The sequence below is a fragment of the Bos grunniens genome, chromosome 16, assembly GCF_055505025.1.
Source record: "Bos grunniens cultivar Pamir isolate PY7600 chromosome 16, Bosgru_T2T1.0, whole genome shotgun sequence".
In the NCBI taxonomy this organism is placed as follows: Eukaryota; Metazoa; Chordata; class Mammalia; order Artiodactyla; family Bovidae; genus Bos; species Bos grunniens.
Window position 1 is genome coordinate 59787336 of NC_141180.1, and position 27691 is coordinate 59815026.

Genomic DNA, 27691 nt, shown 5'->3' on the forward strand with positions numbered 1-27691 from the left:
CTATGAACAAAGCTAGTGGAGGTGATGGAATTCCAGTTCAGTTCAGATTAGTTTAGTTTAGTCGCTCAGTAGTGTCCGACTCTTTGCGACCCCATGGACTGCAGCACACCAGGCCTCCCTGTCCATCGCCAACTCCCGGAGTGTACTCAAACTCATGGAATTTCAGTTGAGCTATTTCAAATCCTAAAAGATGATGCTCTGAAAGTACTGCACTCAATAGGCCAGCAAACTGGAAATTTCAGAAGTGGCCACAGGACTGGAAAAGGTCAGTTTTCATTCCAATCCCCAAGAAAGGCAATGCCAAGAATGTTCAAACTACCACACAATTGTACTCATCTCACGTACTAGCAAAGTAATGCTCAACATTCTCCATGTGAGACTTCACTAGGATGTGAACCGTGAACTTCCAGATGTTCAAGCTGGATTTAGAAAAGGAAGAGAAACCCGAGATCAAATTGCCAACATCTGCTGGATCATTGAAAAAGCATGAGAGTTCCAGAAAAACATCTACTTTTGCTTTATTGACTATGCCAAAGCCTTTCACTGTGTGAATCACAACAAACTGTGGAAAATTTTTCAAGAGATGGGAATACCAGACCACCTGACCACCTGAGAAATCTGTCTGGAGGTCAAGAAGCAACAGTTAGAACTGGACATGGAACAACAGACTGGTTCCAAATCCAGAAACAGTATGTCAAGGCAGTATATTGTCACCCTGCTTATTTAACTTCTATGCAGAGTACATCAAGCGAAATGCTGGGCTGGAGGAAGCACAAGCTAGAATCAAGATTGCTGGGAGAAATATCAATAACCTCAGATACACAGATGATACCACCCTTATGGCAAAGAGCAAAGAACAAAAGAGCCTCTTGATGAAAGTGAAAGAGGAGAGTGAAAAAGTTGGCTTAAAGCTCAGCATTTAGAACACTAAGATCATGGCATCTGGTCCCATCATGTCACAGCAAATAGATAGGGAAACAGTGACAGATTTTATCTTTTTGGGCTTCAAAATCACTGCATATGGTGACTGCAGCCATGAAATTAAAAGACACTTGCTCCTTGGAAGGAAAGCTATGACCAATCTAGACAGCATAATAAAAAGCAGAGACATTACTTTGCCAACAAAGATCCGTCTAGTCAAAGCTATGGTTTCTCCAGTGGTCATGTATCCATGTGAGAGTTGGACTATAAAGAAAGCTGAGTGCTGTAGAATTGATGCTTTTGAACTGTGGTGTTGGAGAAGACTCTTGAGAGTCCCTTAGACTGCAAGGAGATCCAACCCGTCCATCCTAAAGGAAATCAGTTCTGAATATTCATTGGAAGGACTGATGTTGAAGCTGAAACTCCAATACTTTGGCCACCTGATGCAAAGAACAGACTCATTGGAAAAGACCCTGATGCTGGGGCAGATCGAAGGCGTGGGAAGAAGGGGACGGCAGAGGATGAGATGGTTGGATGGCATCACCGACACGATGGACATGAGTTTGAGTAGGCTCCAGGAATTGGTGATGGACAGGGAAGCTTGGAGTGCTGAAGTACATGGGGTCGCAAAGAGCTGGAAACGACTGAGTGATTGAACTGAATATTATTATAGCCTGAAATGATTATGAGTAGGAGCTATCTTTTATGTAAAAGATTATGAGTAGGAGCTATCTTTTATGTAAATATTCTTTATTTAGCAATTTAGCTTTGGATATTAATGCATGATACTTTATACATTTCTTATGCTGACATATGTTTAGCTAATATAGATTATGATATGAATGTTAGTCATCATTAATAATATTTCTAGAAACCTATTAGTTTCCAAGAGCTTGGAAATTAATGGTTAAGTATTTTAATTCATTTTTTTCTGCTTCCAACCATATGGTTAGGGCCTATTCAAATTTTCAAACTGTTATTATGATTTAGTAGGTGTTAACCTCCCAATGTTCCATTAAGTTCCTATCCATCATGGGGGCTAGTTAATTAGCCTTAGAGCCTTAAGAAAATCCTTTTCATTTCTACCATCAATAGTAGATGGAAGAATTGGTTAGATGCGGGAAGAAAATTGCAAACAAAAACTACAGTACTAATGTCTACATTTGGGGTTGGAAGTGAAAGTCATCATGAAGAGATCTGAAGCTCAGACAGATAGACCAGCCATGTCTGTTAAAGATTTCAAATATCAGATAAAATTTTCAGTCCCAGTAAATTTCTCTAGAACTCCTCCTTACTTATTTTTGACTTTACCTCAAGAATTAAAGTTGGATTGCTTTTCAGATCATTTTTTTTTTAATCAAAGGATATGTTTCTCTTTTCAAGAGGGTCAGGATAATGAATGGAGGACACAAAATTGCTGAGCTACAGAAACAAAGGCTAAGCTTTATATGGGTTCTGCAAAGACTCACTGCAGTCAGGACCTCTAGGCTATGTGCAGAAAATGACTAAACAGTAACCTCAGTTACAAAAAAAATTTGGAGACCAGAAAGGGGAGCTCTCAGATCCTGCAATTACAGCAGAGCCCAACAGGAAGAAAGAAGACCCTTCCTCTTTTCTGGCAAGGACTCAGTCAATGAAAAGGGTCGGGCGCTTTGTCCACTACAGCCCTCCTGCCTCCCTTTCCCTCCTTAGAAGCATTCTCCTCCTGTGCCATGGGTGGACTTGCGTGTGGCTCACCATTTTTTGTAGATCCTGAATTGCAATTCTTTGCTGATCCCAAATAAACCCATCTTTGCTGGAAAATATCTGGCAGTCTGTCTCAGGTTAACACATGCAAAGAAGAGCTGTAAGAGGCAATACCAGGTTAGAACCGTAAGTTTTCATCTCTTCCATTATTAGTACTGGAGATCTAGGGAATTAGTTCAAGTGAATTGGGCTGCCTTCTAAATGAAACCTGGAAAGAGGCCTTGATTCAAAGAGATAAAAGAACCAAATCCACCAGCTCCTTATGTTGGCAAACAATGAATGTGTTTAGTGTTCTTCAAACAGGAAAAGGATCATGTTGATGTTCAATTGTTAAGTCGTGTTTGACTCTTCTGCGACCCCATGAACTATAGCCCACCAGGCTCCTCTGTCCATGGAATTTCCCAGACAAGAATACTAGACTGGGTTGCAATTTCCTCCCCCAGGAAATCTTCCCGACCCAGAGGTTGAATCCTCATCTCCTGCATTGCAGGTAGATTTTTTTTTTTTTTTTTTTTACCATGGAGCCACCTGGAAGCCCAGGAGAAGGAAAAGAGGGGGAAAAATGACAAAAGACTATGGTAAGAAAAACAGAGTTGGATGAAAACCAGGTATCTGAAAGCCATCAATTACAGCAACCTGAAGAAAATTTAAGTGTTGGAAAATATTTGCAAACTTCAACCAACTCCTAAAAAATACAGATTCTGTAATATAGAGCCAAAGACAAAAGGATAAAGAGGCTAAAATAAGAGGACTATATATCCATAAAAACAACTAAGTCAGAGATATTAGGTCACGAGAGTAAATAAACTAAGATTACAATAGAAGAATTAAAATTCACTTTAGAGGTAATAATTGGCTATTCAAAGTTGAAGGAATGGTAAAAGTTGTATTTTAGAATAAAGAAAATATTGTTTTTTAAAAAAGCACCCCCTCGTGGGTGTATACACACACACACACACATACACACACACACACACAATCACTCTTGTCTCAGACACATTTTTTGTAACAGTAATTGATAGGAGATCATAAACTAATATTTATAGAGTTAAGAGAAAAAGGCTGTGAGCCCAGTATCTTACATATACACTGTCACTTTATAAATGGAAGCAATAGAAAGGCATTCTTATATAGTGCATTAATTAGGATTAGATTTAGCTGTAACTGTTAGAAAGCCCCCAATTAACAATGACTTAAACAAGAGAGAGTTTTCTTTCTCATTTACACAAAAGTGCAGGGTTGGTGTGATACTCCACAGTGAAAGGGGCCCAGCATTCTTTTATATGACGGCTCTATCTTTCATGGCCATGTTGATCCAAGGATTACAATATGATTGAAGATGTCAGTCAATCTCTAGCTACCAAACCCTCCAGAAGGAAGAAATGAAAAGAATGACATTTTTCTTTAAAGGGAGGCAGTCTACCATAGGACCTACAAATCTTGCTGAATGTGCTGAAATCACGAAGTCTGGATAATTCTTTACCCAGTGTGAGGGTCACTTCTCAGTATTAGGAATATGCAGCTGTCCACCCTGGGAAATTATACCTCTGTATATACGTGCAGTCCTGCAAAGCACCTGATCTCCCTCTAGATAGAGAAGTCTTGCTTATTGCTTCCCATGAAAGTGGTGGATTTCACACACATGGGGTTTCGTCCTGTGGCACACTGGATGAGCACGTGCAGGCACCACGGGGCTCTCTGTATCACCTGTGGGACTTGAGGCTCGGAGAACTAGCACAATTATGCTGAACTCCTCCGCACTTGCTGTGAGGAGTGGTCTGTGACCTAGGAAGTTTGTGTCTTTTACATTTTATGGAGATCAAACCAGTCAATCCTAAAGGCAATCAACCCTAAATATTCATTGGAAGGACTGATGCTGAAGCTGAAGCTCCAGTACTTTGGCCACCTGATGTGAACAGCTGACTCACTGGAAAAGACCCTGATGCTGGGAAAGATTGAGGGCAGGAGGAGAAGGGGGGCAACAGAGGATGAGATGGTTGGATGGCATCACTGATCAATGGACATGAGTTTGAGCAAGCTCTGGGAGATGGTGAAGGACAGGGGAGCCTGGGAGCTGCAGTCCATGGGGCTGCAAAGAGACGGACGTGACTTAAACCACTGAACAACAACAACAAATGGAATTTTATCAGACTAATTTATTAGCTTGCATAGATCTTCTTTGACGAGAGTTCTGCTTTTAGCTATCTTGCACACCATCAGACTTTTTTATGTAGGGAGAGTTCTGAAAAATAATTCCTAGAGCAGAGCCCGTACTTTTACTTAGTTTCCATTTTCCAGTATCTAGTATCAGGACTACAATTAGCTTTAAGAGGTGGCGGATAAATGCAGCTTTAATTTCATACAATCATGTACCCAGCTATAAATCAGAGGTTCTGTTAGTACCTAATAGGGGTCAGCAAACTACAGCCCACTTTCTGATCTAAACCAGCCTACTTTCTAATTTTTAAATAAAGTTTTATTGGAACACAGTCAAGCCCATTTTTTATGTATTGTCTGTGGTTGTTTTGTGCTATAAATGCAGACTAGAGTAGTGGTAACATAGACCATGTGACCTTCAAGACCTAAGATATTTGTCATTTGGCTCTTAAAGTAATACTGATATCAGTAATAGCAATATATATAGATATCATAAGCAAGGACATAGAAGATGACTTGAACAATCTTCAGGAGATTGGTAAATATGTACCACTGTATCCAACAATTGCAGAAAGGATATCTTTTTTAATGCACTTGGAACATTTGCCAAAATCGACCACATCTTGGACCATAAAGCAACTCTCAACAAATTTCAGAAGATTAAATTCAGAGAATGGTCTTTGACCACAGGTAAGTTGTTAAATTATTCATATTTGTATAAAGATTATTTATATTTGCACAATTATACAATTATTAAATTGCAAATTAAAAAAAACTAGAAAATCTCCAAATGTTAAATAATTCAACTATATGTAAATAAAGCATGAGTCAAAATAAAAAATATTTTAAAATTTGTGATGAAAACTTGTGAGATGTCACAAAATCCATGTTTTGAAACTTAAGGCATTATGGTACTATATTATATATATATATTTCTTCGTGTCATATTAAAGGACATATAGCCTATTAACTTTAATGCCTCTGCTTTATTGAACTGTCTTAAATATTGAGGCAGTACTCTGTACATTGTGGGTTTTCAATAGTTGCTTTGATGAACTTTGAACATTAAAACAAGTCTTAATTATTTAGAAATTATAGCCATGCCTGAGAAATAACTGATTCCCTTTTGTAGATAAGGTAAAAGCCTTTATGCAAGGTTTTCTGAGTTGAACTGCAGATTTATGCAGAGTGATTTAACTGGGAATATAGATATCTTTGGTTTAATGCTTCAAAATGCTTGACTCAGTGCAAAATGTAGACATCTTATAAAACAATGCTGGATGATAAACAGAGAGTGATCCTCCCCTAGCAATAAACTAACATCTATGTATTAATTTCATAGAAACTCTTGATGGAATTTTAGTCACATAACCACAAACTATGATTTTCCTACATTGTATTATACATACGTTTGGGAAAATGATATACATAGGTATGCTTTATTACTACCTTTAGCAGGATTGGAACAGTATATCAACTTTTATTCCGGTGGTCCTTTTATTAGCTTCTTACCACTTGATCAGCTGATATCACTAATAATACATTTTTTTTTTACAAACTAGAGTTTGCAAGTCCTGTCTTGAGACTATAATATTTCAAAAAACAGTCTAAGCTTTAGGGAAAAAACCAATTACAGAAAAGGCATTAAAAATGCCAAGCACCGGGCAGAAGCAATTCTGGATCAGTTTAAAAAAGTGATTGATGAAACCCTAATCCAAGCTGAAGGAACAGTTTCACGACAAGCTGTGACCATTCCACACACTTCATTAGCTGCCATAATTAGCCTGGTGTTTCAATTTGTTAGAACTGGTGGGGACAATTTTCCTCAGAATGCAAACATCAAAAAACAGGGTCCCTCAGACTTCAGAAGAGGCTGATGAGAGGCTTTTCTAGTCTCTGTTAACTAAAAGATTAATTATTGCTGATGGGAGGCTGTGCTGTGATTGTCAGTCTGTCTATGTGCATTACTTTTAGCATTAGAAGAAAGATATGGTTGACATCGCACCCCTCCATCAAGTAGCTCCACATTAGAGCACAAAGTCGGTTTTAATATCCAGGGTATTTTTGATTGATTTTTCTTCCTGTTTTCTGGGTCCAAGACTCACGCCTATTTATTTATATCAGAATTTGAAAATAGCCTCTAAAATATTGAAAATTTTGGTTCAAGTCATGCCTTCTTTTTCGAACCACAGATCGGCTCAAGAAGTGGCTTCATATAGTTCTACAATTTAGTGACAACTCTTAAGTGTGTTTATAAATTCTCTAAGACTGCATATGTTTTAACCAACATATTTTATTGTTGCTGTTGTTTAGTCACTAAGTCATGTCTGACTCTTTTGTGGCCCCATCAACTGTAGCCCACTAGGCTTCTCTGTCCATGGGATTTCCTAGGCAAGAGTATTGGAGTGGGTTGCATTTCCTAAGCAACTTACAAAGCCATGTTAATTTTACCTATCTTTATAAATATAGCACTATAATCTTATTCCTGGTTTAAAGAAATATACTCATTTCCCACAAAATAAATTCATGAAATCAAATTAAAAGAGTGGTAGGAACAGGACTACTACTTCGTTTATGCAGAACAAAAGTGATTTCTTTTGGTTCTTTGGCCATGGGCAAAGCTGATCCAGAGTCAAGAGTCTATACCTACACTGTCATTAAAAACTTCACCAAAGCCCTAGTTTAATCCCTTGGCTTTATTATTTAATTATTTATAGTAAGATAAATTGATGCTTTTGAACTGTAGCTTGGAGAAGACTCTTGAGAGTCCCTTGGACTGCAAGGAGATCCAACCAGTCCATCCTAAAGGAAATCAGTCCTGAATATTCATTGGAAGGACTGATGTTGAAGTTGAAACTCCAATACTTTGGCCACCTGATGCAAAGAACTGACTTATTGGAAAAAACCCCCATGCTGGGAAAGATTGAAGGCACAAGGAGAAGGGGATGACAGAGGATGAGATGGTTGGATGGCATCACTGATTCAATGGACACGAGTCTGAGTAAACTCCAGGAGTTGGTGATGGACAGGGAGGCCTGGCGTGCTGCAGTCCATGAGGTTGCAAAAAGTCAGACACGACTGAGCGACTGAACTGAACTGAATTATATGCAAAACCCCCCAAATTTCCACTCCACGTACCTTTTCTTTTAGATTCACTTCTTAGACCTAAAATGAGTGAGCTGGGAGGAGTGATTTAGTAGTTTAGTGGAGTGTGGAGGAAGCAACTAACGCCAAAGAACCTAGTGGTATTTTCAAATCCACTGAGTTGTAGTGAAAACGTTTGAAAGTGAAAAAGCACAACAACATCAGATAAAAATGCTTGCTTGAGTTCCCAGCACCAAATTCTCCACAGGTTCCATGAAAACGAAGTTCCTTGTTAGACTAAATATTTGCTTAGCTATGTCATTTAGACCTACACAGTCCAATAGAAATACAATGTGGGCCATGTATGTCTAGTAGCCATATTAGAAATAATAACAAGATATAGATGAAATTAATTATATGGCAACAAAAAATTTAAGCTAATATGTCTAAACAGTATACCTATATCATTAAAATATGAATATTTTATTCATAAAAATATGAATATTTTACCTTTGTTGCACTACATCTTTCAAATCCAGGGTCTTTTAGACTTACAGCACATCTCAAATTAGAGAAGGTACATTTCAAGTGCTTAACAGCTACACAGCTATCATATTGAACAATATAAATTTACAGCTTGTGGGGCTTACTTTCTCAGAGAGTAGTTCTTCTGCTCTTTAGTGAACAGAGCAATTCTGGAGTTCTATGGAATTACACACATAACACGTAGATCTATATGAACAGAAGCAATAGCAGCTGAATCAGTTCTTTACAGTGAAGAGTAAAAGTCCTTCTAACTTAATAAATGCACACTGCTGAAATGCATATAGATTATAAGAATTCTAACAATCAGTGAAGATAATGTAAGACTTAAGAAATCAACAGGCCATGCACATGACAGAGATCCAGAATAGACACACACAAGGCCATAAAGATAATGCCCATTACTTGGGTAGGGATGTATGATTATAATAAGAGCCACACTGGAATGAGAGCTGAAATTCTGCCAGCATGCATCAGTATGGGTATACTTGTTATTAACACGTTTTAGAAGTGCTTTCACTGTTTTCATATCTGTTACTAAATGGTTATGAACCCAAGCACTACCTCAAACCTCCTTCAAAATCCAGCAGTTAAATAGTTACTATATGCCCCAGCAGGAAGCCACAGGATTATTGTCCATTTTGATTGTTGAATGTCTGTGAGGTATAGCTAGGAAATAAATCCATTATTACTCATGCCTATAATACATACACAATTAGCTAAGCATATTGAACACAATTATTTATCCAGTAAACCTGTGGCTAATTTAGCCATATTGTTGTTTTTGATCTTCTCATCAAATTGCTTTTTAAAAAATTTTTAATTGGAGGGAAATTGCTTCTCTTTAAAACTTCAGAAAACATATTCAGAAACTAAATATCTAAATTTAGTAGCTCTAAACAGTCACAAAAACCATAAGGAAACTAATCTCAGTCGAGTCTGCCAAGCCATTTGCTACTCAAAAGCTATTACAAAGATTATTTCTTTTTGGATATTGCAGTGTGGAGAAGCTTTTACTTCCATAATTCTAAATCTCTATTATTTAGACTTGATTTAATTTTTAAACAATAGAGGATATACCCAAAATAACACCTGTAGTTATACATAATATTCAAAATTGTGTTGAAGCATTCATCGTAATATCGTACCATAAAGAGACAGAGTCTCGAGGTTTAGAATATAAAACAGCACAGTAAATCCACAACCTCTAGAGCAGTGAAGTTGTCACCATTAGAAACATGAAGTAAATACAGCTGAGCACTTCTGCTGTTTGTGAAAGTACTTCAGAGAATGGGGCTCTTTGTCACAAAATTGGCTTGATTTGAGAAGTTAGAAATTAACCAAACTGTCATTGGCTCCATCCAAAGACTCTGCCTGGAATCATCTCCTAATGCACACATGAAGCCACATAGTACAGGGGAGAAGTCATGTAGCATGAGAATAAGCGCTGTTGATTTACGCCTTAGAACATAAAAGAAAAGAAATACTTCATCCTCTCCCAAATAGTTGTTATTTTCTAACAAGTCACAGAGTAAACCACCGAGGCAACATTTCCTTTGCGTGACACAAGATGTTTCTGAGAGCAATCAACTGATGACTCTGATCTAGTATGTTCCTACATAATGACAGAAAAACTTCTGTGAGTCCTTTTCAGAAACCAGGTAGACTGCTTCCTGTCATCAAGATGATTAACATTTCTTTTGTTGAGCATAAGTTCAATTGGAAGGGAAATGTAAAGCTTCATGATTGGGTACTCTATCTGCAATCTTTGGAAACATATCTCATTTTACTATTTGATGAAAAGAGTTCCATGTATCCCCTAGATCACTTCCTACAAGAGCATGAATTACTGCCAAAGATGCTACCTCCAAATCTGGAAATGGAGGCATCTATACTCCTTTACAGTAGTCAACTTCAGAGAATTTTCATGAGAAAATACAAACAGGATAGAAAATAAAGTGTCCTGAAGATAAGGAGTCAACTTTAAGTAGATGCTTCAAAACATCTGAGAGAAATAGGAAGCCCTGGTTAGAGCAATATGATAAGGAATACAGTAGGTTTGTAATTACTTAGGTAATTGAATTATTATTATTTTTCAACACACTACTGCCATAGTATGTATGGTGCTGGAAAGTCATGGCTTCTTTACAACATGCATTTTCTCTGGAAAATAAGATTAAAGGAAGATAATTACGCCTACTCTCTAATTCCAGATGAAGTACTTTTGCAGGCTGAAGTGGAAAATGACAATTTATTTCTGTATAGGGAGAAATCTCTGAATACCCATAAACAATACAAATTTCTGTTGAAGTTCACTTCTGCTTCAGTGTCCCTAAAATGACACATGTATCCATGGCTTTTGGTTGTCGCAGAGTATGTCAATAAGGCAGACTCCAAAAGACACAGCATCAATGGCTGAAGGACAAAGGAGCTGAAATGACATGAGTTCAATCTCTAGAATCTCTATAGATTCTTAGAAAAGTTTCCATATTCTTTTACTTCAACCTTTGTTGTCTGACAGAGCAAATTATTAGCATTCTGATCCCATTTGCTACATATACCTAGGTAAATTATTTTTAACATTTGTTGCCATTAGAACAAAAAGTTTAAATCAAATTAATTTCAAAGATAAAAGCATTGCCATACTAAAAGTCTACCCAAACATTTCAATGTTTTAACTCAAGTGTTAATAAAAATATAGTAGTGTTTTTATTGAAATTTACTTCTATAAAATTTCATTTCTTTACTTGAAAATTTTATGTTCATTTCCACATTTTTATAAAATACACATTTGAGAGTAATAGTTGTAAACAAAACTTTAGTTTCACTTATTCTGTGAAGGAAATTAGTTTTCAATGAAACAAAATGATGGCATGCAAGTGTTGTGTACACTGTATATTTGTACTTTCTTCTGGAGAGAAGGTCCATAGCTTCAATTAGATTCTCTGGAGTCAGAGATCAAAAAGGGTACCGATATTAGTTTGAAGACTTAATATCATTTCTGAATAACGTAGGAGTCTCCAGAATTAAACTAAAAACCTGCTTTGCTACTCTATATTTATTTTTTATAGAAACATAGATGATGTGCAGTATTATGTTAGTTTCAGATGTACTACATAGCAATTTGACATTTAGATAAATTATTAAATAATCACTGTGATAAGTCTACTAACCACCTGTCCGCATACAAAGTTACTACAATATTATCGAGCATATTCCTTATGATACATTATGTCTCTGTGGCTTATTTATTTTATAACTGGAGGTTTTTATTTCTTAATCCCCTTCACCTGTTTTGCCCTGGATTAATATGGCAGTTTTATTTTTGATTTTTTGAATTAAAAACAAATTTCCATAGTGATTGCACCAATTTACAAGCCCACCAGGGTTCTCTTTTCTCCAAGTTCTCACCAACACTTGTTATTTGTTATCCTGTTGATGACAGTCATTCTGCCAGGTGTGAGGTGGTATCTCAGTGTGATTTTAATTTTCAAGTCATTTCCCTGATGATTAGTGAGCATCTCATGTGTCTGTTGGCCATCTATATGTTCTCTTTGGAAAAATATCTATTAAGGTCCTCTGCCCAATTTTAAATCAGATTGTTTTTCTGATGTTGAGTTGTATGTGTTCTTTGTATATTTTGGATACTAATCCCTTACTGGATATATCATTTGCAAATATCTTCTCCCATTCAGTAGGCTGCCTTTTTGTTTGGTTGATAATTTCCTTCCCTGTGCAAAAACTTTTTTAATTTGATGTAGTGCCATTTGCTTACCTTTTCATTTGTTTCCTTTGTTTGAGGAAACAGATCCAAAAAATGTGGCTGAGACTGTACAAAAGTGAAGTCGTTCCATCGTGTCCTCCAACTCTTTGTGACCCCATGGACTGTAGCCCACCAGGTTCCTCCGTCCATGGGATTTCCCAGGCAAGAATACTGGAGTGGGTAGCCATTTCCTTCTCCAGGAGATCTTCCTGACCCAGGGATTGAACCCAGGTCTCCCCCATTGTGGGCAGATGCTTTACCACAAAAAGCATACATTAAAAGGATCATATGCCATGCTCAGGTAGGATTTATCCCAGGGATGCATGGATGATTCAATATTCACAATTCAATCAATGTGATACATTATACCAACAAATTGAAGAGTAAAAATCATATGATCATATCAAAAGAAGTTCCTTTATTTAACATAAGCCATAGCAATCAGAGAAGAAAAAGAAATAGAGGAAACCCAAATTAGAAAGAAAGAAGTAAAACTTTCAGTGTTTTCAGGTGACATGATACTACATACAGAAAATTGTGAAAATGCTACCAAAGTACTAATAGAACTAATAAATGAATTCAATAAAGTTTCATAACACAAAATTAATAAACAGAAATCATGCATTTCTATACAGTAATAACAAACTTTCAGAGAAATTAAGAAAATAATTCCACTTACAATTACATGAAAAAGAATAAAATATTGAGAATAAATCTAACCAAAATGGTAAGAAACTTGCACTCTGAAAACTGTAATACACTGATAAAAGATATTGAAGACAACACAAACAAGTGAAAAGATATACTGTGCTCATGGACTGGAAGAATTATTACTGTTCAAATGGTCATACTACCCAAAGTAATTGACAGATTCAATGCAACCTCCATCAAAATACCAAAGTGAAAGTGAAAGTGAAGTCGCTCAGTCGTGTCCGACTCTTTGCGACCCCATGGACTGTAGCCTACCAGGCTCCTCTGTCCATGGGATTTTCCAGGCAATAGTACTGGAGTGGATTGCTATTTCCTTCTCCAGAAAAGGCATTTTTCAAAGAACTAGAACAAATAATTTAAAATTTTGCATGGAAACACAAAAGACCCTGAGTAGCCAAAGCAATCTTGAGAAAGAACAAAACTGGAGGTATCACACTTCCTGACTTCTATACTGAAGGCTATAGTAATCAGAACAGTATGTTATTGTCACAAAAGGAGACATATAGATATAGAGAATAGAGAATTCACAAATAAGCCATGCTCATATGGTAAATTAATCTATGACAAAGAAAAAAAGAATATGCAATGGGGAAAAGAGAGCCTCTTCAATTAATGGTGTTGGCAAAATTGGACAGCTACATGTGAAAGAATAACACTTGTATCTCACACCATATACAAAAATACAGAATGGATTAAACAGTTAAATGTAAGACCAAAAACTACAAAATCCCACTCTATATTTTAAATCAAACTTCCCACATAAAATAAGTACAAGATATGAGATCAGCAAAATTATTTCTTACAAATGAAAATAAAACCAAATGATTCAGTGGGGAAAAAGATAGTGACTTGACTTACATTAGTCATCTTTGGAGTGTAGGTAATCAGGACTTGAGCAGAAATGGCCAAGTCGACAATCATGTAACATACACTTGTAATGGATTCTTTGCCTTGCATTATTCTTGTTAATTATACTTCCATAGAGAAAACCATCGTGGCATAGAACATCATTATATGTAAGTTTCAATACAAGACAGCTGGTTCTTCATGTATTTCCCTTTCCCATCTCATCTAATGATGCCTTTCCTGAATGTGGGTGTGTGTTCACAGTTATGAAGAAAAGAACTAGTGAGCTCACCAGGGTAAAGACAGACCTTGAGTACATGCTGCAGACACACTTCAGTTAATGTGTTCTTAAGGTAGCTAACTCTTTGACTATAACTTTAAAAATAAATAAGTAAATAAAGTAAAATAAAAACAAATATAGTGTCATCCCCTATGTTCATAATATATGATAATGATGAAAATAGTTATTTATCTACCAGAATTTAAACATGTATAAATTTTGTTTACACATACATAAAAGATAGGAGATATTTGAAAAAGAGCATCTTTCTTTGTTTTCTAATAATAGATTTTACAAGGGCAGTATTTTAAGCTATACTGCACCCTACAAATACAAAGAAGCTTTCTGGAAAATGCACTTTATTTTTATGTTAGCAATCATCAAAAATAAACCCTTCAATCTAACACTGATTATTTTAATGCTACTAAGTCCTACATTTATATGAATAGAGTAGTTACATTCTGAGATGATTTTCTTCATAGAACACCAAATATTTAACATTTGATATCTGAAAATATTCCAATCTGACAAATTCCTGCAACTTCAGATCCTTTGTTATTTGGGGCATTTACATCTATTGTAGCTAGGTAACATGAGAGTTAGAAAGTTGAAGCATGGGAAATGTTATCAGTAATGTTTGGGGATAAAAAGCAAAAGTATATGTGTTAGCTACCAAAATACCTAATATATTTTCTCAACATCTTTTTCTGGGGTATTTTTAGAATTTTTATTTTGAATTTTAAGTAATACATGCCATGAACATGGAAACTTACTTTCAAAACTAAGTACACTAAAATTTTACATATAGCATTTTGAACACTTAATTATGCTATTAGTACTGGAAAATATATTCATGCTTGCAGATTAGATTGCTTCCACCCTCACACACTATTTATTTGGTATCAAAACATAAATGACAGAAATTTCTGAATTCAATTAGAAAAACAATATGCAGTGTCTCAAGAATCAAGGCATAGCTTCAAAGAAGTACAACTTCAAATACTTTTTTAAAAAAAATAGAATTCTGAAAAAAATACTTCAAATTTTTCATGGTTTATAAGCTTTCACAATATAAATGAGTTTCTATGGAGTATGCTGACAAAACGGAAGTCATTTTCTTAACATATTATATACACGATATAAAGTGAAGGAAACACATAAACAGTGAATGCTAGTGCTCTTCATTATTTCTATAAGAAATGCCAACATGGCATTAGGTTAGTGAGCCTCAAAGAGACTTGCACAGACACCCTTCCAATCCAGTCTTCTCATGACAAATAACAAAAACACATTCAGAAAGAAGATATAATAAAACAAATAAAACACTGACTATATACATAAAAATTGTATTTTATTTACCATAAGAAAATTTTGGACTAGGATGTAATTTTTATATCATGGCTTAATTCTTAAAATACTAAACTTGCCAGTCATACATAACTTCACTTGGGAGAGGCAATGTCATTGGGGAAAATCTTTCCTAAGGAAGAGAGGGAGAAAACTGGGAAGTCTCCCCATTATTTGGCAAAAGTTGAGTGACTGCCTGGGTGAAAGGAATTTAAAAGAAACCAGGTGTCAGGGAGAAGATGAAGAGGTCTGCACTAGCTATAATAAGTGTGAGTTCTCTTTGGATAAGCAGAGAAAACAACTGAGAAAGTAATACAGCAACATTTTTTCCCTCTAATGCTGCTTACAGACAAGTTACATGATTAAATGAGGAAAATAGAGAGAGCAAGCCATTTATAATACAACAGACAAATGACAATGCATTGCTAGTTAGACAACATAATAAGTACCATCTAATTTTCTCTTTAAAATCCATTTATTCTTCAAAACCCTATATCATCATCAAGGGACTACATTTTCCAATTGAGGGATTACAGAGGAGGAAAATTATGTTTTATTAAATATTCCAATTTTTGTGAGCAAAATCTTTGCAAATAGCTCTTGGAATAGATATAATAAAAAAGTTAACGTTAACACTTGTATCTTTACAACCATCATGTGAAATATTTTCACTACTTTTGTACCTCAGAGTCTTTTTTCCTTAAAGTCAGTTGCTGCCCAGATTATCAAGTTATCACTTTTTAGTCATCTGAAATTTTGGTTGTTAATATGTTAACATGCTAACAGAGGTAAAATTTTCCCTAATAGTTTACAATCTCATCATAACCACCTAAAAAGTAACTCACAAATTAATCCAGAGTTAACGATGCAAATATCAATCTGGCACTTCTATAATAGAATTTACAAACTGTAGCCCTCTCAAAAGCAGTCTGGGAGTATGGTTTCCAGCATCTTGTTAGGATAAATATGAATGTTTAAATAACCCCATGAAGAATGCTTTTAGGAGAAAATATATTGCATTTAGGTATAATTTGGAAAATATGCAGTTAAGTATGTTAAGAGAAATTAAATCCCCAACAATAATTTTCACAATGGAACAATTTCTTCAAATGAATTCTCAAGCAGGATATCTGGTCTGTGAAATTCACGAGTAGAGTTCCATGCACTCCTTGGCACACATTACATAAGTGATATGTAGTGATAAGGAAACACACAATTAAGAGAAGTATTTGACTTCTCCTTTATTTTTGTGGTATGTGTTGTTGTTGGTTCCCTTTGCCATTTTATAAGACTTAAAGACATTTTTTAAGCACCAACTTGGAAATTTACCAAAATTTTTTCAAAATACTATTTTATAGTGCTATAAAGTCAATTCAAAGATACAAAAGACTATAAAATGTTATCTGTACGTTTAAAATCATCTTGATGGCAAGCTTTCACATATTTGTCTTAGTGTAACACAAGTTAGATGGTTGATAAACTTCAATGTTTAATTTGTATAATATTAAGGCGTAGTATAGGAAATATATTTAAATTAATAAAAACAAATTAATCTTTTAATTATCTAGGACTCAGCCGATTTATTAATGTTAGTTTACTATTACTTTCTTCTCTTGGGATTCCCTGGTAGCTCAGCTGGTAAAGAATCCACCTGCAATGCAGGAGATCCTGGCTTGATTCCTGGGTTGGGAAGATCCCTGGAGAAGGAAACGGCTGCCCACTCCAGTATTCTGGCCTGGAGAATTCCATGGACTGTACAGAGTCAGACACAACTGAAGCAACTTTCACTTTCTTTTAACTAATTTTTATTGGAGTACAGTTGCTTTACAATGTCGTGTTAGTTTCTACTGTACAGAAAAGTGAATCAGTTATACATATATCCCCTCTTTTTTGGATTTCCTTCCCATTTCACTCAGCACAGAACACTGAGTAGAGTTCCCTTAGCATTGATACTATCCCTGAGCTGTTGGATAGCATCTTGCCCACAGTAGCACTTCTTTCAAAATTGGAGATAATACCTTCAAACCCTGCTACTGCTTTATCAACTAAGTTGATGTCACATTCTATTGATACATCCTTAGTCATTTCAATAATTCTACATACCACCTTCATCAGGAGTAGTTCTCATCTCAAGAAACCACTTTCTTTACTCAGCCCTTAGAGGAAACTCCTTATTCATTCAAGTTTTATCAAGAGATGGCAGCAATTCAGTCTTCAGGCTCCACTTCTTCAGGCTCCACTTCTAAGGCTTGTTCTCTTGCTACCTGAAGTGACTTCCTCCACTGAAGTCTTGAACCCGTCAAAGGTATCCACAAGAGCTGGAATCAATTTTTGCCAAATTCCTGTTAATGTTGATATTTAAACTTCTTCCTATGAGTCACAAATGTTCTTAATGGCTCCTAGAATGATGAATCCTTTCCAGAATGTTTTCAATTGACATTGTGCAGATCCATCAGAGGAATCACTATCTATGGCAGTGATACCATACAAAATGTATTTCCCAAATAATAGAACTTGAAAGTCAAAACTACTCAGTTCATGGGCTGCAGAATGAATGTTGTGTTAGCAGGCATGAAAATGATATTAATCTCATTGTACATTTCTGTCAGATCTTTTATATGACCAGGTATGTTGTCAATTAGCAGTAATTCTTTTTTTCAATATACTTTTAACATTTATTTCTCATCATCCCATGGAGTACAGTCACAACATGGAAACTTCTTGGGGGCTCCTCTGTGTTGACCATATCATATTTCAGCCAAGAAAGGTCCAAGTAATTTGGTTTCCAATCCCCCTGTATAACCACCCTCAACTCGCCACTGCCAACTAAACCCCTTCCAACCACTACAAAACAATAAGACTTTTTTCAAAATAAAACCACTACTGATTTTCAAAGAAAAAATTCCACCATTGGATATGAAAAGAGCATTACCAGGATTTGATTTTCTTTCTCAATGGATAAATTTATGATCATATGAGACAGGAAAAACTACTTCCAATGAATCCTCTGGTTATTAGAGTTTGGGTGACATACAAAGTGATGAGTAAAGCATGTCTCTATGTTTCAATGAGCAGCCATATTTTGAAAGGAAATTTTTTTTCGGAGCAGTAGGCCTCAAGAGTGGGCTTAAACTACTCAGTAAACCATGCTATAAACAGATGTGCTGTCAACCAGGCTTTGCTGTTCCATCTGCAGAGCACAGGCCGAGTAGACTTCGCATAACTCTTAATGGTCCTGGGATTTTCAGACTGATAAACGAGCACTGGCTTCAACTCAGTCACCAACTGCATTAGCACCTAACAAGAGAGTCTACCTGACCTTTGAAACTCCGAAACAGGCAGTGACTTCTCCTTTCAAGCTATGAAAGTCCCTGATGGCATTTTCTTCCACTATAAGTCTGTCTTATTTACACTGAAATTTTGTTGCTTAGTGTAGCAAGATCTTCTTGACAACTTGCTGCAGCTTCTGTTAATACATTAGCACTTGGCAGCTTCACCTTGCAGTTTTATGTTATGGATATGGCTTCTTTCTTTAGACTTCATGAACCAGTCTCTGCTACCTACAAACTTTTCTTCTGCAGCTTTCTCACCTCTCTCAGCCTTCAAAGAACTGAAGAGAGTTAGGAGATTGCTCTGGATTAGGCTTTGGCTTAAGGGAATGTTGTGGCAGTTTGACCCTCTATCCAGATTAGTAAAACATTCTCCTTATAGGCCATAAGGCTGTTTCTATATGAACTAGAGCAGCACTTTTAATTTCTTTCGAGACCTTTTCCTCTGCATTCACAGCTTGGCTAACTGGTTCACGAGGCCTAGGTTTCAGCCTATCTTGGCTTTAGACATGCTTTCCTCATTAAGCTTAACCATTTCTTGCTTTTTTTTTTCTTCTAATTTTATTTTATTTTTAAACTTTACATAATTGTATGAGTTTTGCCAAATATCAAAATGAATCCGCCACAGGTATACATGTGTTCCCCATCCTGAACCCTCCTCCCTCCTCCCTCCCCATACCATCCCTCTGGATCGTCCCAGTGCACTAGCCCCAAGCATCCAGTATCGTGCATCGAACCTGGACTGGCAACTTGTTTCTTACATGATATTTTACTTGTTTCAATGCCATTCTCCCAAATCTTCCCACCCTCTCCCTCTCCCACAGAGTCCATAAGACTGATCTATACATCAGTGTCTCTTTTGCTGTCTCCTACACAGGGTTATTGTTACCATCTTTCTAAATTCCATATATATGCGTTAGTATACTGTATTTATGTTTTTCCTTCTGGCTTACTTTACTCTGTATAATAGGCTCCAGTTTCATCCACCTCATTAGAACTGATTCAAATGTATTCTTTTTAATGGCTGAGTAATACTCCATTGTGTATATGTACCACAGTTTTCTTATCCATTCGTCTGCTGATGGACATCTAGGTTGCTTCCATGTCCTGGCTATTATAAACAGTGCTGCAATGAACATTGGGGTACACGTGTCTCTTTCCCTTCTGGTTTCCTCAGTGTGTATGCCCAGCAGTGGGATTGCTGGATCATAAGGCAGTTCTATTTCCAGTGTTTTAAGGAATGTCCACACTGTTCTCCATAGTGGCTGTACTAGTTTGCATTCCCACCAACAGTGTAAGAGGGTTCCCTTTTCTCCACACCCTCTCCAGCATTTATTATTTGTAGACTTTTGGATCGCAGCCATTCTGACTGGTGTGAAATGGTACCTCATAGTGGTTTTGATTTGCATTTCTCTGATAATGAGTGATGTTGAGCATCTTTTCATGTGTTTGTTAGCCATCTGTATGTCTTCTTTGGAGAAATGTCTATTTAGTTCTTTGGCCCATTTTTTGACTGGGTCATTTATTTTTCTGGAGTTGAGCTGTAGGAGTTGCTTGTATATTTTTGAGATTAGTTGTTTGTCAGTTGCTTCATTTGCTATTATTTTCTCCTATTCTGAAGGCTGCCTTTTCACCTTGCTAATAGTTTCCTTTGATGTGCAGAAGCTTTTAAGGTTAATTAGGTCCCATTTGTTTATTTTTGCTTTTATTTCCAATATTCTGGGAGGTGGGTCATAGAGGATCCTGCTGTGATGTATGTCGGAGAGTGTTTTGCCTATGTTCTCCTCTAGGAGTTTTATAGTTTCTGGTCTTACGTTTAGATCTTTAATCCATTTTGAGTTTATTTTTGTGTATGGTGTTAGAAAGTGGTCTAGTTTCATTCTTTTACAAGTGGTTGACCAGATTTCCCAGCACCACTTGTTAAAGAAATTGTCTTTAATCCATTGTATATTCTTGCCTCCTTTGTCAAAGATAAGGTGTCCATATGTGCGTGGATTTATCTCTGGGCTTTCTATTTTATTCCATTGATCAATATTTCTGTCTTTGTGCCAGTACCATACTGTCTTGATAACTTTGGCTTTGTAGTAGAGCCTGAAGTCAGGTAGGTTGATTCCTCCAGTTCCATTCTTCTTTCTCAAGATCGCTTTGGCTATTCGAGGTTTTTTGTATTTCCATACAAATTGTGAAATTATTTGTTCTAGCTCTGTGAAGAATACTGTTGGTAGCTTGATAGGGATTGTGTTGAATCTATAAATTGCTTTGGGTAGTATACTCATTTTCACTATATTGATTCTTCCAATCCATGAACATGGTATATTTCTCCATCTATTAGTGTCCTCTTTGATTTCTTTCACCAGTGTTTTATAGTTTTCTATATATAGGTCTTTAGTTTCTTTAGGTAGATATATTCCTAAGTATTTTATTCTTTCCGTTGCAATGGTGAATGGAATTTTTTCCTTTTTTTTTTTTTGGAATTGTTTCCTTAATTTCTCTTTCTGTTTTCTCATTATTAGTGTATAGGAATGCAAGGGATTTCTGTGTGTTGATTTTATATCCTGTAACTTTACTATAATCATTGATTAGTTCTAGTAATTTTCTGGTGGAATCTTTAGGGTTTTCTATGTAGAGGATCATGTCATCTGCAAATAGTGAGAGTTTTACTTCTTCTTTTCCAATTTGGATTCCTTTTATTTCTTTTTCTGCTCTGATTGCTGTGGCCAAAACTTCCAAAACTATGTTGAATAGTAATGGTGAAAGTGGGCACCCTTGTCTTGTTCCTGACTTTAGAGGAAATGCTTTCAATTTTTCACCATTGAGGATAATGTTTGCTGTGGGTTTGTCATATATAGCTTTTATTATGTTGAGGTATGTTCCTTCTATTCCTGCTTTCTGGAGAGTTTTTATCATAAATGGATGTTGAATTTTGTCAAAGGCTTTCTCTGCATCTATTGAGATAATCATATGGCTTGCTTTTGATTTAAAGTGAGAAACGTATGATTCTTCCTTTAGAACATTTAGAGACTATTATAAGGTTATTAATTGACTTGATTCCAATATTTTTGTGTCTCAAGGAATAGGGATGCCAGAGGACAGGGAGAGAAATAGGGGAATGACCAGTCAGTGGAGCAGTCAGAACACACACAACATTTATCAATTAAGTTCATTGTCTCACATTAGCATGGTTTCTGGTGCCCCCAAACAATAAAATAGTAACATCAAAAATCACTCATCATAGAATAACCATAAATATATAGTAATAATAATACTAAAGTTTGAAATATGGTAATATTTACCAAAATGTGACACAGAAACATGAAGTGAGCAAATGCTGCTGGAAAAAATGGAGCTGATAAACTTGTTCAACACAGGTTGCCACAAGCCTTCAATTTGTTTTTTAAAAAAATGCAGTATCCAAGAAGTGTGATGTGGCAAAGTACAATAAAATGAGCTACGCCTATAGCTTTTACTATAATGTCAATGTGTGAAAATAGGGCCAATAATGGTTAAATTTTAAATGATACAGAGAGTATTAGAGATTTAGAAGATCATCATATGTGGTCAAAATACATTAATGAAATAGAAAATTTAAAAGATCAATACAATAACAGCTAAATGTACAGTATTTACTTTGTTGGGTATCCTTCTACATAATTAATATGATTTCCTAATTCAGGCATCATAACAGTGTAAGGAAGGTAAAATAGTCCACTTTCCAAAGATGAGAAAACTCAGATACAGGGAATTTAAATAAACTGCTCAAAATCAGGCACATAAGCAGTCATTTGAAACTAGAAACTCTGACACCAGGATAATCGGATAGAGCTGGTGTCTTTATTTGAAGAGGGAGGACACCAACCACAGCACTCTCGCTCCCTGGGTACACACAGAAGATGCCGTGAGGACACTAGGGGAGGAGAGTCAGCAAGCGAGGCCTCACCAGAAACCAGCCCCGAGAGCACTTTGATCTTGGACTTCCGGGCCTCTGGATTGTGAAAAAACAAATACAACCCACCCGGTCTGTGGTATTTTGTTATGGCAACCTGAGCGGACTAACATAGTAACCAAAGTACATATGAAGAACACAAAAGGCTGTATGACAACAAGAGAGTGTTAGAAAACGAATGGGGAAAAAAAGAGCTTTTCACAATCACAATAAAATATAAGTTTCTTAGGAATAAGTCTAATAATAAATGTGTAGAATCCACGTGAGAAAACTACAACTTCTACTGAGAGGTGTGTGCTCTCGGAGAAGAAAGTTCAACTTCATTAAAATCAAGGACATGCTAGCTAAAACGTAACATCGCATCTATCCAATCGGCAAAAAATCTTAAGGTTGACAATAATAAATAATGGAAGGACTACTGTAGTATCACTGTTGTGAACTAAATCTGAATAGTTCTTTGTAAAATATAATCTTATGGAACAAATTTAAACATGTATTCAATATATATCCTATAATCAGTAATACGTTTCTCTCATGTGAACCAGGAGATTTATAAAGGAATCAACATAATAGTCACATCAAAATGGTTGATTAGAGCAGCTGCAAATAATGCATATTTTTCTCCAATAAAATGGATAAATTGTGGCAACTCACGTGTGGAATACTTTACAACAGTGGAAAAAATTAAATGCAAGTAAAGGGCTTCCCTGGTGGCTCAGCTGGTAAAGAGTCCGCTGCGAGGCGGGAGACCTGGGTTTGATCCTTCGGTTGGGAAGATGCCCTGAAGAAGGTAAAAGCTACCCACTCCAGTATTCTGGCCTGGAGAATTCCACGGTCTGTATAGTCCATGAGGTTGCAAAGAGTCGGACACGACTGAGCGACTTTCACTTTCACTTTCACTATACATGGTAAGAGAGCTTACCAAGTGGTGCTAGTTGTAAAGAACCCACCTGCTAATGCAGGGGACATAAGACATGGGTTCGATCCCTGGGTAGAGAAGATTCCCTGGAGGAGGGCATGGCCACCCACTCCAATATTCTTGTTTGGAGAATCCCATGGACAGAGAAACCTTCTACACTCCATAGCGTCACAAAGAATCGGACACAACTGAAGCGACTTAGCATGCATGCATGCATACACAGTAAGTGTGAGGTATAGAAAGCCGTTTGAAAAATACGTGTGATTTGATTTACACATTTATACAAATACATTTATATAAAATGCCTAAGATATGCAAAACTAGCTATTGCTCAGGAATACAAATATGTAATAAAAGCATAAAAGCAAAGGAAGTATTTACAATTCAGGATAGCAGATCTCTCTCGTTGGAAACAGAAAAGATGGAATCATTGAAGTAACACACAAGACTTCTAAATAACAGGAATGTCTTCTCTCTAAGCCAGGTAAAGATTTCACTAATTCATTATTTTATAAATAATATTCTGGTATTCTGTATCATCTTGACACATAATAAAGATATTTTTTAAATGTACAAACTATTATGTATAAAATAAGCTATAAAGTTATACTGTACAACACAGGAAAAATAGCCAATATTCTACAATAATTGTAAATAGAGCACAACCTTTAAAAATTGTGAGTCACTATGCTGTACACTTGTAACTTATATAATACTGTACATCAACTACAACTTTAAAAAATAAAAGCCAAAAAAATTAAAATTCAACAGAATAAAACATATATATAATGTACAAAAGTTTGGTGCATTAAAGAACAGAGTTAATATAAAATAATAAAGATTCTGCAAATATTTCACAGCAAATTAAAAGCTAACTAAATGAAGTACATAATAATAGAACCAATCCCTTTTATAATAATTCCACAGAATTAACCATTTGTTATTATATCTAGCAAAAATATTTCCAATATTTGAGATAAAGTATCGGTACTTTCAGAAAACTGGAGGTTTCAGGGTCTGTGACCTAAAAATTCTAGATAAAAGATGTTAAGATCTTTTTAATGCATAAATGACCTGGGGAAAGATCAAGGGGATTCCTTGGAAGAAAGAACTGACAAGAAAGTGCATTCCAGTGAGCATGATAGGCAGCTTCTGTCACATGGTATACACACATCCATAGAGTTCCAGAGTCTGGGCACAGTATGGCACATGGTCAAGAAACAGACATCTGGGCTTTGGGTACAGCAAGAGGTTAGACCAGAGAACAAGGTATAAAATCCAGCATTCCTGAAAAATAATATTTTCAGTAGATGAAGTAGAAAAAGAAAAAGATCCTATTAGGGAGACTTTGAGCATATATAACCATCTCACCCTTGGATCTGAGTTGAGTAGAAAAAAGTAAATAATTAAGTTCAGGAATCACATTGAGATTAAAAACTTTCAGAAAGAAAATACATAGGCAAGCCGCAACTCCTCTAGGTGTCAAACAAAGATGGTGCCCTACAGCATAGGGCACAGCTGCACATCTAGGGCAAGCATCTTACCCAGGGTGATGTAAACATTACAGACCTCAGAAGGAAACGTTTGCCATAGTCGCTCTTGGGCTGTACAGTTATTAATCTAATGGAGTGATCTCTCAATCTCTTTGTGACAATTTTATTTTATTGTCACAAAATAAAATTTTTTAAAAAAACCATTTACCATGGTTCTTATAAAAATGTGTTACATTACGTTTGCTCATCACTAAAAGGTATTATTTTAGACTCAAACACAAACTGAGTACTTAGGTTGATGTGTTTAATCGCTAAGTCGTGTTTGGCTCTTTGCGACGCCATGGACTGTAGCCTGACAGGCTCCTCTATTCATGGAATTTTCCAGGCAAGAATACTAGAGTGGGTTGCCATGCCCTCCTCCAGAGGATCTTCCCAACCCAGGGACTGAACCCACATCTCCTTCATTGGCAGGCAGATTCTTTACTGCTGAGTCACCACGGAAGCCCACTTGGGTTAATAATTAAAGACTAATATGGTCAGTTCTAATCTACTGAAAATCTTGGAAACATCACTGCATATATTAATATCATATTTATTCATGAATTAAAATTAAAATTAGAAACTCTTGAACTCATTTTTAAAACTATAACTGAAAATTTCCACACAATGTAACAAACCTATCTGAAACAAAATATTGATGAAAAAGCTAAGGAAGTGTAAATTTATACATCTCAACACTACACATCCAAGCTATTCTATAGGTTAAACACTATTTTTCAATATAGTGTAACACAATAGTGGTTCTCTCCTAAAGGCATAATAAACTAGAGTATATGCAAAAATGTATGCATATTCAAATGCACAATACTTTATAATAAAAAACTGTATACGCTTATATTTTCCCTGATGGTTGCTGACCTCTGGAATTCAGGTACAAGGATAATCAGAGGGAGAACGCTGAAGAAGTTCAGTCCCAGATATATCGTCAGAGAGACAGAAAAAGCACTTAAACTGAATATTTGATTATTGAAGACCATCCTCCTAAGCAAAATATTTTCCCTCAATTACACTTAATTATTTAATTGTTTACATTTGCTAATGAAACGAAACAACCCAAAACAAACAACGGTCGGGGGCTGTTTTCAGCAGACACATAATCATCCGTCAGCGTGTACAGAAAGATTCTTAAAATTATATGAAGCTGGTCTGTTTAAAGAGAAAGGCATATTTTATCCCAATCAATGCATAAGAGTAAAATTACCCATAACTGAGGCCTGTTTCTCTGATGTACAGTTCAGCTGTAATGATCCCCACACACTGCTCCTGCACATCAATTATGATAATCATAATCACGGTCGTTGAGCTGGGTGTTCATTATTATCAGGATGCTGGTGACAGCAGATTCAATCACCGGGTGCCATGGGCAAGCAGTCACAGTCCCACCCAAGTTTCTGCAGACAGCGACGTGCCACATTAAATCTATGATGTGTTCCACATCCCACTCCATTCCAAACGCCGTCGACGGTAAAGGTCAACTTTATGTTCTGTGCAATATGCTTAGGCTCTCTAAATTAATTCTTTGGAGTACTAGATATTTTTATGCTTTGTAGCTTAAAAAATTCTGTTTAGGACCAAAATGCATGTGGAAATAACACAAAAGGGCTGATCTACTGCTGTAATTCACCTATAATAAGGCGTGGGAGGAGAAGCTCTGTCAACATGAACCATCTTAAAAGTCTCTTCTTGAATTTTGCAAATAAGGGAAAACATGAAGTGGTTCCTATAGTCAGTTGTCCAAAATGCATATGAAACTCATTCTTATTCAGATAAAGGCCTGAGACTATTGTTTCTGCTTCAGTAAATATGAACATGTTCGGATGTTTTGACAATCAAAAGAATGTTTTTAGTAGAAAATTTTTTCTTGGCCAACTCTTTTAGACCTAGTCAGATAGATGAAATTAATGGTGACTGATAGATTCTCCTTATTTAATTTCATTTCTCTTTCAGATATTGAGATCAGCGCAACAAAGAATTTATAAATACAAAGTCTTTGCTGCTGCTGCTAAGTCGCTTCAGTCGTGTCTGACTCTGTGCAACCCCATAGACGGCAGCCCACTAGGCTTCCCCGTCCCTGGGATTCTCCAGGCAAGAACACTGGAGTGGGTTGCCATTGCCTTCTCCAGTGCATGAAAGTGAAAAGTGAAAGTGAAGTCGCTTAGTCGTGTCCGACTCTTAGCGACCCCATGGACTGCAGCCTACCAGGCTCTTCCGTCCATGGGATTTTCCAGGCAAGAGTACTGGAGTGGGGTGCCATTGCCTTCTCTGACAAAGTCTTTAGGTGAACTTAAAAAAAGTTTGACCATTTAAGACACAGACCTAGAATCTAACAGTTAACTTAGAGCATTTTACAGTTAGATAAAAGAAATATGAGTAAATTATATGATATGTATACTTTATTATTGATTTCCATAAATTCAAAAAATGATATATATATATATTATTCTTCATTATTGATTTTCATACTGTCAGGAAAATTATATTATTTGCTCTTAATCTGCTGACTTTGTGATGTCTTTATATACTGTTCATGTTAATAACATGAAAATAAA

General features: G+C 36.1%; 1 protein-coding gene across 3 annotated transcripts in view; it reads right to left on the reverse strand.

Annotated features, from left to right (window-relative positions):
- Positions 1–27691, reverse strand: part of SPATA17 (spermatogenesis associated 17) — a 249351-nt gene that overhangs the window by 31970 nt on the left and 189690 nt on the right. The gene's annotated exons all lie outside the window — the stretch shown is intronic.